Source organism: Trichechus manatus, unplaced genomic scaffold (assembly GCF_000243295.1).
Source record: "Trichechus manatus latirostris isolate Lorelei unplaced genomic scaffold, TriManLat1.0 scaffold00102, whole genome shotgun sequence".
Classification (NCBI taxonomy): domain Eukaryota; kingdom Metazoa; phylum Chordata; class Mammalia; order Sirenia; family Trichechidae; genus Trichechus; species Trichechus manatus.
This window is the reverse complement of record NW_004444038.1, coordinates 3305864-3316230: the sequence shown is the minus strand read 5'-3', so window position 1 is coordinate 3316230 and position 10367 is coordinate 3305864.

The window sequence follows — 10367 nt, the reverse complement described above, 5'->3', positions numbered from 1 at the left end:
GAAGAAGCAGGAAAAAAGGTAACTTCAAGTTATTAACAGTGTCTATTACTAGGAGAAGAAACTTCACTTACTATTGTACAGCTGTTTGTATTCTTTATAATTTTTCAATGTAGATATATTATTTACAAAATGAACAAAAATAAGACAGTTCAATTTGGGGAGACATATTACCATATTCTTTTAAAATAAAGCACCATCCTGGGAAAGACTGGCCAATGTCAAAGTGATGTCATTGAGTATGTTTCTTCTCTGGATGAGTCAATATTCACTCACAAAATCATATTTATTTATAGACATTTTTATCCTAAACTTGAGTCAAAACAAAAAAATTGGTGATAATTCCCTTCTAATATAGATGTTGCTAGAAGGAAACCCTTGAGATGGAAACTATCCAAAATGTAACATTTGCAGAAGAACCTCTCCATTATCACCGTCCACCTCTAATTTCTGTCTCTTCCAGTCCATCACTCAACATACATATCATTTTGAATCTAATCTACTTCTTCCTCCATTGTCTTCTGTCTCCCCAAAGGATCAAATGCCAAAGCTTGCATGAGATCTTCAAAGCACTTCCCCATGTGGCGGCTCCCACATATCGGGAAGCAGAAATAAATGACTTTATTTTGTTAAGTTCTATCTGGTCACGGTTTCCACTGACACTTGTGCTTTGAACACCTAGTATGCAGATCAGAGACAATGAAAGGAAGACACTGTAAGAATACTCACAGGATGGGAAAAAAACTAGTTGCCAAGGAGTTGATTCCGATTCATGGTGACCCATGTGTGTCTGAGTAGAACTGTGCCCCATAGGGTTTCCAGTGGCTGATTTTTTGGAAGTAGATTGCCAGTCCTTTCTTCCAACACATCTCTGGGTGAACTTGAACCTCCAACCTTTCCATTAGCAGCTAAGCATGTTAAACATTTGCACCATCTAGATAGGAGGACTTGACTATTCCCTCAAGCTTTGGGGTAGTTGAGAAGTTTGCTGTTCAACAAGCTAACAGTGCAGGGGTTATATTTACTTGCTTATATGGCTTCTTTCCTCTCTCAGACTCCGAGCTCCTTGAAAGCAGGAGCCATATCTTATTCATTCTGCTTTACCCTCTGTGCCTAACAAAGTGCCTGTCAATGACTGAATGAATGAAACTCTCTGATATTACACTAGTGTAAATGACTTGAAAATGCAAGTGAACACGGGGTTTTGTATAATTACCGTCAGTTCATAATTATCTGACCAAAGAATATATGATATAGAATAGCAGGCAAATGCATCCAGGACTTTCTTGAGCTCTAGAGACATGAAATACAGCAAGATGTCAGGAAGTAGAAAGGAAGATCTGGGAAATGCTTTAGGTTGGGAACAGATAAATGTACATCACATTTCTCTACTGCCTTTGATTCTAGCTGTCATGTGGACAACCCTGTAAATGATGGAAAGGTAATCCAATCTTTTGGATGAAATATATTTAATTAATCAATGGTATAGTGATTGATCTATGAAGTACAATGCAAGTGGGAAAACTTGTCAATGTATTAATTAAAGAGAGAAGAGAATCATCTCTCTGAAAGTTAGGGGAAAATTAATCTGCACTGGGAAAACCATGGAGCCCTGGTGGCACAGTGGTTAAGTGATATGGCTGCTAACCAAAAGGTCAGCAGTTCAAATCCACCAGGCGCTCCTCAGAAACTCTATGGGGCATTTCTACTCTGTCCTATAGGGTCGCTATGGGTCAGAATTGACTCGTTGGCAAAGGGTTTGGTTTGGGTTTGGTGGGAAAGGCATGTGAGGGAGGGCTATTGAGTGACCATGGATCTGGAAACCCGAGAAACAGACTCTGGAATCCATATACAGCCAGCAACTCAGATATTGCTAAAAGAAAAACGGGTTTCAATGATTTAATTTTTTTAAAAGACAGCTCAAACTTGTTATCCTGAAATTGGTGGTTTACTTGGATGCTTAGTTTTCTTAACACGGGCCAAATGGTAGCTTTATGTACCCTGGTCAGTTTCTGAACAAAGCGGAAGAGAGGTTGAAGGGTTATTACAACCAAGACACTTGCTTTGTCTCAAGAGTAACTTAACCAATGACCAATACTGTCTCAGGTCTCAGAGGAAGTAGGGGATCATGTGACCAAGTATATGAATCACTACATGGCCAAGATAGTAATTCCTCTGTGTCCAAGGAAAAATGGGCCACAAATATTTATAGGTTGTTGCACACGACTTATCAGCACATCGGCACCTCCACTCTAGCCCACTAACAGTTTTCACTCATCTCAGCTGGCCTGGGTGAAATATCACTGCAATTATAAAACTTGGGCTGCGGGGAGAACTTCAGGAATGGCTCTAGCAAATTGTTTCCATTTTTCAGCTCACAGTGAGAAGAAAGGCAGAAACAGAGAGAGGTATGAAAGAAAGCAAATGAGTGTGCCTAATACAGGCTGTATATTCTGCGTATGTACATATATAAATATATTAAGCTTCCCTTTTGTGCCTTGGAGAGAAAAGCGCCGCAATCAGCAATTCGGGCTGGAGCAAATAGATTAAAGTGAACATCATATATGTCTCAGAGCAGCCAGCTACTAACATCTTTATTCTTGCTTAGCTACCTTCTACTCCACACTGTGTAAGGGAATATATTTTATTAAAAACATTTTTTTTTTACCTGAAGGTCCTGTCAACTAAGTAACAGAACAAAAAGAAAAGAAACAGCATTCTTTGTGTGACCAAAAAAATAAGCTAGCTAAGAAAATGTTTTTTGTTTTATTTAATGGGAGGAAGAGGAAAGAAATGAGCTTAGATTTTTTTTTTTTCCCCTTGTGAACTTAAATAGCATTCTTTCTTCCTTGGTGGACCTGCCTTTAGTTTTCAAGAGAAGTTTGCTCATCAAAAATAAACTATTAAATATAAGCAATTTGGTTTTTTATGTCTTTTCAAGATACATGGAGCCTCTTATTTAAAAACGTTTTCATCACTTACAACATTGAAACCGCTTGATCTTATTTTTAACTAGATAGCACCGTTTTTGGAATACATTTTATCGACCAAAGAGTCGGGTAATGTAATTTAATCTAAACTGACCCAATGCATTGCGATATTTGCACTATAGCAATTGTGTTTTAAAATGTTGGCTGAGTTTTCTGTAGGTCCGATGAAGTCTAAGCTTTAAAAATAAATACATGCATGCCTCAGAAAAGTCAAGTTGATTCTTATTTCTAGCTGAGCTCTCTCCAATAGGCAACAAGGCGATACAAGACCTTAATTTATCCTTTGGTTTTAGAGGGGGGATTTTGCTTTCAATTTCTGAATTTTGTAATATGGCAGTGAATTATAACTGCAAATTTCATTGTTTTAACTAGTGTTTACTACAAGTTATTAAAAGGATAAACATGTAAACATCAAATTGTATTTCCTAAAGATCTCAAACACTTTATATGAGAGAGCATGACTTTATAAATTCAAAATTTGTGACATTTCCCCCCAGTTTTCTTAACCAAAATTGAGTCTCTCCGAGTACAGGCACCTAACCTAAAAATGTCATAAATGTTCTTTCTGACGCAGCTGGTATTACTGGGATGAAGCTTACTGCACATCTGGACCTTTTAAGCAATTAGTTTAAAGAAGGTTTTTGAACAGATTGCCACCAAATTTCATGACAACAGTTTTTCCTGATTTATTTTTCTTACTTTGCAAAATGAGGGTATCATACAGGAGAATCTACTCCTCACATCCTTGCCACTTCCAATAGCAAGATCCAACGTGAGAGCCCACGATGTGCTACATTGAACAGAAAGCCTCTAAGGTATGCTTTTTTATAGATGTGAAACCCGAGATTTAATGATTTTACGTAGCCTGCCTAGAGGGAGGACTGTGCAGGAGGAGGATATGAATCCAGCTCTGTTGTCGTTGCTGTTTTTGTTGCTGTTAGTTGCCATAGAGTCAATTCCTACTCATGGTGACCCCACGTGTGTCAGAGTAGAACTGTGCTCTATAGCGTTGTCAAGGCAAACTTTCAGAAGCAGATCTCCAGGCCTGCCTTCTGAGGCACCTCTGGGTGCGTTCAAACTGTCAACCTTTTGGCTAGTAGTTGAATCAAAATTAACCATTTTGCGCCACCCAGGGCCTCCAAATCCAGCTCTACCTGACTTCAAAGCCCTTGAGTTTTGTACAAGGCTCTGCTGCCTTTTCACTGACACTGACTCCAACTCCTTTGGATCATTTTATAATCCTTTCTTCTTTTCTTCCCCATTACCCAACCCCATTGCCATCGGGTCAATTCCCACTCATAGTGACCCTTGAGTACAGAGTAGAACTGCCCCATAGCGTTTCCAAGAGGCAGCTGGTGGATTTGAACTGCCAACCTTTAGATTCTCTAGGCATTCTAACTCTCAGTAAACCCTCAACTCTTATCATTTCTGGACCACATCACATCACATCGGCTTGGTGATTACCTGCCCATCATATGTTAGATGAACCTACTGAACTAGAGAGTAAACCCCTTGAGGTCAGAGACCAGGAGCTTTCTGTCATTGTTTTCCCTATAGCGTGGACGACGATGCAAACATGTTACACTACAGTGGTGGTTGACAGACATTAGCGCCATCTCCAGAAATAACCAGGACATCCCACCTGTTTAGAGGGTGTGTTTCCATATTTCATAACGCTTTTAAAAAGTATTATAGTGTTTCCCTGTGAGTACTTCATTACATTCAGGTCTCAGATGGATTAGACAGAATAAACTTTTATACTAGTCTGATCAAGGATGTCAGGAATCAATACATTTCTTGGGAATATGACCCATACCAATCAATATGTACGCACAACCATATATACCGACATAGTACATTGGATATATTACTGCCGTTTCAGGTATGTAGAGAGTGAAAGTCCATTTTTTTTTTGTTTGTTTGTTTCTTTTTCTAAGTTATCTTACTAACATGGTGATCGAAAACAAATCTCAGATACATAAAATTTGGAGGAAAAAACTTCAACTATTACATCATAATGTGTTTGATTTTATGTAGCATTATTATTTCTTGCTACACTATTTTCAGAATCTTATTTGGAATAAAGTAAGAAAAACTTTAAAAAAAAGTAACAAACTAGGTAGCTGGCTCTGCACATGGATTAAAATATAAAATAATCCATTAAGAAGAAGGTAATACTCTTACCACTTGAAAAACACACCCCTATTTGAAGCATACACAAATTTGAAAATTGCTTTAAAAATAGTTTAATGTGCTATTGACCTTTTACGAATATAAAATTTGTATACAAGATACCGTCTCTGCCAGCTGCTATACATCTACGCCCTATGTTATTAGTCATCCACAGTTTTAGAACATAAAACTTGAGGTGTTTTTAGAGCAATGGTTCTTAAATAGAAGCAATTTTGTACCCCGGGGTTATGTGGAAATGTCTGAAGATACTTCCTGGTTGTCACAGCTCAGCGGTGGGAGTGGTATTACTGGCACCTAGTGGGTAGAGGGTTTGTTAGTAGGGATGGTACTAAAAAATGCTACAATGTACAAGAAAGCCCCCCGCAACAAAGAACATCTGGCCTAACATATCAACAGTGTCAGGCTGAGAAACCCTCCTTCAGAGCTGAATGATCTTCACTGTTCCAGTTTTTTCCTCCTATCTTTTATAACCAGTTATATCTATTGTTGAAATCTCTGGTTATGAAACAGAGTTATGAATTGACCCCAAAGGGATTGCCACTAAAACTTAAGCTTCATTTCTACCATACTGTTAACTGGTTTTTATTCCAGACAAAAAACTCGAACACTCCAGATGTATTCTGATCATTATTTTTTTAAATTATCAAAACGCTTGGTATATATAGTATGCCAGTCTTTGTCTGGGTCATTAGCAAGTGTCTTCCAGGAATCATTTTCTAAGGAAAATCGTGTCATACACATGCTTACATGTTAAAGACATCATTATACTTCACGTTTATGAAGTCTACCTTTGCTCCCTTCCTCTTTCCTCCATGCTTGAGAAAGGTGGATAGCAGTCTACAGTGTGGAGTCCCAAAACCTAAATAGATTCAGGATCCACTTCTTTCTACCTGCTTGTCCTATGGCATGTTAAATCATTTGACATAGTGACTTCAGTGATGTCATCTGAATAATGAGCACAATAATAGTGCCTAACCTAGGTATTGGAAACCCTGGTGGTGCAGTGGTTAAAAGCTACGGCTGCTAACCAAAAGGTCAGCAGTTCGAATCTACCAGGCACTCCTTGGAAACTCGATGGGGCAGTTCTACTCTGTCCTTTAGGGTCACTAGGAGTCAGAATCGACTTGATGGCAACCGGTGTGTATGTGTGTATAACTTAGGTATTAGAATTTGTTATGTTTACTTTAATTTTGATCAACTACAATGTGCTGGACCCTGCTCTTTTTGGCTTCTAAAGTGCTTCCATACATATGTGTGTGTGTGTATAAGTAAATAAAAACTAAACCCGTTGCTGTTGAGTCGATTACAACTCATAGTGACCCTATAGAGTAGACAGAGTAGAGCTCTCCCATAGGGCTTCCAAGAAGCGGCTGGTGGGTTCATACTGCTGACCTTTTGGTTAGCAGCTGAAATCTTAACCATTGCACCACCAAGGCTCATATATATATATGTATGTGTATGTATGTATATATGTATATGTATGTATATGTACATATATATATATGTCCCTGGTGAAGCAATGGTTAAAGCACCCAGCTACTAACCCAAAGGTCAGCAGTTCAAACCCACCAGTCATTCCACAAAAGAAAGATGTGGCAGTCTGCTTCTATAAAGATTACAGCCTTGGAAACCCTATGAGGCAGTTCTACTCTGTCCTATAGGGTTGCTACGAGTCAGAATTGACTCAACAGCAAAGTCTTTATATGTGTGTATGTGTGTGTGTGTGTGTGTTGGAAAGCACAGATGTCACTTTGACTAAGGTGTGTCTGACCCAAGCTATGACATTTTCAGTCAGTGCATACGCATGCAAACGCTGGACAATGAATAAGGAAGACTGAAGAAGACTGGATGCCTTTGAGTTATGGCGTTGGCAATGAATATTGAATATACCATGAACTGCCAGAAGAAAGAATAAGTCTGTCTTGGAAGAAGTACAGCCAGAGTGCTCCTTAGAAGCGAGGATGGTGAGACTTCATCTCACATACTTTGGACATGTTACAGGAGGGACCAGTCCCTGGAGAAGGACATCGTGCTTGGTAAACTAGAAGGTCAGTAAAACAGAGGAAGACCCTCAAAGAGATGGATTGACACAGTGGCTGCAACAGTGGGTTCAAGCATAACAATGATTGTGAGGATGGTGGAGGACCAGGCAGTGTTTCGTTCTGTTGTACACGGGGTCGCTATGAATCAGAACCAACTCGACGGCACCTAACAACAATAACATATATATGAAATGACATTTGATACATTCTCAACAACCTTGTGAAACAGGAGGTAAGGAACTGAGTTGACAATAAGGAAATTGGGGCTCACAGTATTAAATCTACTTGACCCAAATTGCCCAGGCAGCCTAGAACCCCTGCTTCCTGACTGCTAATCCAGGCCTTGTCCATGACCTATAACCTCCCAAGCATTGCTAGGCCTCACACCTGTCTGGTTTAATGCAGTGATTTATTCAAGTTGTATCTGAAAACCTACATCTGGCCAATACGCTCAGACTCACCAGGCTCATGTGAATCCATCTACATTTGGAAAGTGTTTACCCAACAGAGCCAAAGCTTAGAAATATTGGAAGATGGAGCATCTCTCTGTAATCGGTTTGTTTTACATTCCAGGACACATGTGAGTAATGACTTTGAGGACTTCAGCATCCTCTTTGATCATCTCTTCCTTCATGATTCCCACCTTATGACAAACCTGCCTCTGAGGCAAGGATTATTAACTGTGCTTCTAATGCTTCATTTCACTGACTCCTCTTTTTTCCCCCGAGACTTCAGATCCCTGCTGTTTTCGATACTTAACCATTTCTTGATAGGGATCTTTTTAATCCAGTTTAATCTCTGCGTATGAATGGAAGCTGACCAAATTGTTTGCTACAGTCTCATCAGCGTTTCTGCCTTCAGAGCTGTTTGTTGACTCAGTGGCAGTAATACAGATTTTCCCACACAGTCTATTTGACACTTCCAAGTCTAGCCTGCACCAACTTCTATTGTATTAAGCAAACAGCCATACTGCACTGAAATTCCACTCATTGTTGACTCTAAAGCAACAGGATTTTCTTCAGTTCACCGACAGTCAAACCTATTGTTGTCGGAAAACCGTCTCCAGATGAAATCTGAAAAGAATCATATGACCCAGAAAAAAGATTAGTCTTTGGGAAGTCTTTGGGTTTTGCCATTTTTGTCAAGACATCCCCAGAGGGAGTGGAAAATAATGAAGTAAAACCTATTTCTGGACTGCAGCCTATTTCAAAATAGAGTCTATGAACTTTCAAATTTGCAAGACAGGGCTTCTCAAAATAAGAGCGACAAAACTGGGCTACGGCAAACCCGAAGGGACCAGAAGCAATTCAAAACAAGGGATTTAGTAACTTTTAATTGCCTCATTTTCAATTCAAAAGGGAGTGTAAGTATTGATATTAAGCTATAGCTCAATTGCACATACCAATCAGCTAGTTTGCTGTGACACACGAATCCTCAGAGATTCGTCATTACCCAGGATTTATGTCATTTCAGATGAATTTTCTGCCTTGCTGGGAACTACAATGCTGTACTCCCCTGATCTTTCCTTTTCTGTGTGTTTATCTAGGGAGAATGAGTTAAATTATGGTGTTCTGGAGGAAAAAAGTCTGGATGGGCAACAAAACCAGTATCTTTTATATTTGAAAAGGCATCCTGTGAAAGACGTGTTCTAAAGGTGTGTGGCATTTGTTTACCAGAGGAATGCAAAGGCTTTATAACCCAAGATTAGAACTTAGGCAAAACAGTAAAGCTTGACTTATACAAAATTAGAAAATAGGTAAATTAAGCTGGCTAATAAATTGCCAACATTTATGTCCTGAACCAGTTGTTAGGATGTCAAGATGATTCCAGAGATTCTGGGGTCCCTAGAATACCACTCCAACTAGTGTGCTTTACTGAAACATGAACACATGTGTCCTCTTCCGTTCCATGACATCTCCTGGTACTTCATGGATAAGGGATGTAGGTAGCGCTAACATTCTTCATTCAGTATCATTGGGAATAACTGAAGTGGTCTGTACTGGTCTGTTTATGTATTAGTTATCTATTGTTGGATAATACGTTACTCAAAACTTAGTGGCTTAAGTCGCTAACAATCACTTATTATCTTGCTCATTCATTATCTATAGCCAGCCTCCGAGATAGCCTGCAGGGATTCCCACCTCCTAGGATTCACATCTGTGTATAGTCTATTCCTACACTGAACAGGACTTACTACTGTAAACAATAGATACTGTGGAAAAGGCAATGTGTGCCCCTCTCAGATCACTCACTGTGATGAAATCTAGCTGCCATGTTGTTAGGATGCTCAAGCAACCCATGGAGAGGTCTACAGGGAGAGAAATGGAGGTTTTCTGCCAACAGTCATTGAGGAGTTGAGGCCTCCCTAACATCCCCATGAGTGAGTCATCTTGGAAGTGGATCATCTAGCACCAGTGAGGACATTAGAAGACTGCAGCTCCAACCAACATCTTTACTGCAAGCTCATGAGAGACCTTGAGCCAGAAACATTCAGATAATCCACTCATGAATTTCTGATTCACAGAAACTGAGAAAATAAATGTTCATTACTTTAAGCCGCTAAGTTTGGGGATAATTTGTTATGCATCAATAAATAACTAGTACTGTGGTTCAGGAACTTGAGAGTCTCTTGTCTGAGTGGTTCTGGTTTAGGGTTTCTTGTAAAGTGACAATCAAAATGTCAGCCAAGGCTCCCATCATTTGAGGCAGAAGACTCTACCTCCAAGATGACTTACTCAGTTTCTCTTCCTGCGGACCTCTCCAGAGACTGCCTGAGTGCCTTTACAACATGGAGCTGACTTGCCCCAAAGCAAATGATCTGAAAAAGAGACCAAGGGGAACATAATCATGCCTTTTATGACCTAGCATTGAAAGATACACATTGTCACTTTTGTGACATTCTATTCGTTATAAGTCACTAAGTCAAGTCTGAGCCATATTCTAGGGAAGGAGAATTAGGCTCTACCTTTTAAAAAGAGGAATGTCAAAGAATTTATGGATGTATTTTAAAATGACCAGAGTCTGTTCTCTTGCCACAAATTATTTACCTTCCTCTCACACGCAAAATACATGCAACTACTCAAACCCTGCCCCTACCCCCATCTCACTTATTTCAGGGTGAACTGAGACTCAAGTTCAAGGATCT